Raw genomic sequence first — 992 nt, 5'->3', positions numbered from 1 at the left:
GGTAGAGGGGGAGGGGTGGAGGGGGAAGGGACGAGGCGGGGGGTGCAGGGGGCGGGGAGCTCGTTCCTGGTGCCGCCTCCTGGCTGTTCCCGCCGCCGCCGCCCTCCCGCCGCTGTGTCCATTGTTTGCAGCCGGCTCTTCCCCGAGTCGCTTCTCCCCCAACCTCCGCCTACAGACACCCTGCGGCCCTCGGGGATCTTGGGATTTCGTGGTAGGACTGCGACCCCAGCCCCAAACGAAGACCTGAGAGTCCCTCGACTCCTGGCCTTGGCCCAGCCTGCAGCTCCTCCTACAGCCCCTCCTGCAGCCCTTCCTCGACCTCCGTCCCCGTCGGAGACCAAGCTCCCAAAACCTCAAGGATGGCCGTGTTCAATTCTTTCGGGCCCCAGACCCAGCTACTCGAAATCCAGTGGTTGTGGAAACATTGATTTCTCCCCCACCCCCAAGGTTGCGAGAAGGGAGAGTCATCCCTGATTTTAATTAGTGGCGAGAGACGCGCCCCTCTTCCTATGCTTGCGGGGACTTCCCTAACTTCAACACCACCATATCTCCCCACGTCCAAAAATAATTTAATTACTCGGTATTCTAGCTGCGAGCGGCTGCCCCCCAGTCAGTCTGGGACGCTCCGTCATTAACGCTTTTTCCTTCCCTCTGGTTTGAACGTTGGAATTAATTACAAAGGGAACCCTGTGGGGAGGGGGGGAGGGGGGGAGGAGGCGGGGGGGGGGGGGGGGGGAGGCGGGGCGGGGAGACGACGGGGCGCCGGGAGTGTGGATGGCAGAGGAGAAGGGCCCTTTTCCCAAGAAATCTCCAGAAGTAAAAAAAACAAAAAATGCTTTGGCCTATCGGGTCACTAACCCCAAGCAGGCTGGGCTCTCGGCAAGGGTTTCAGATACCTTGGAGTTGAAGGTATTACACAGGGATTACAGCGTATCTAAAAATACCCGCCATAATTGGGGGCATTTCTTCCTTAGAGCACTCCAAGAAAATTG

The sequence above is a fragment of the Rhinolophus hipposideros genome, assembly GCF_964194185.1.
Source record: "Rhinolophus hipposideros genome assembly, chromosome: 19".
Taxonomy (NCBI): Eukaryota; Metazoa; Chordata; class Mammalia; order Chiroptera; family Rhinolophidae; genus Rhinolophus; species Rhinolophus hipposideros.
Note: the sequence above shows the minus strand (reverse complement) of the source record.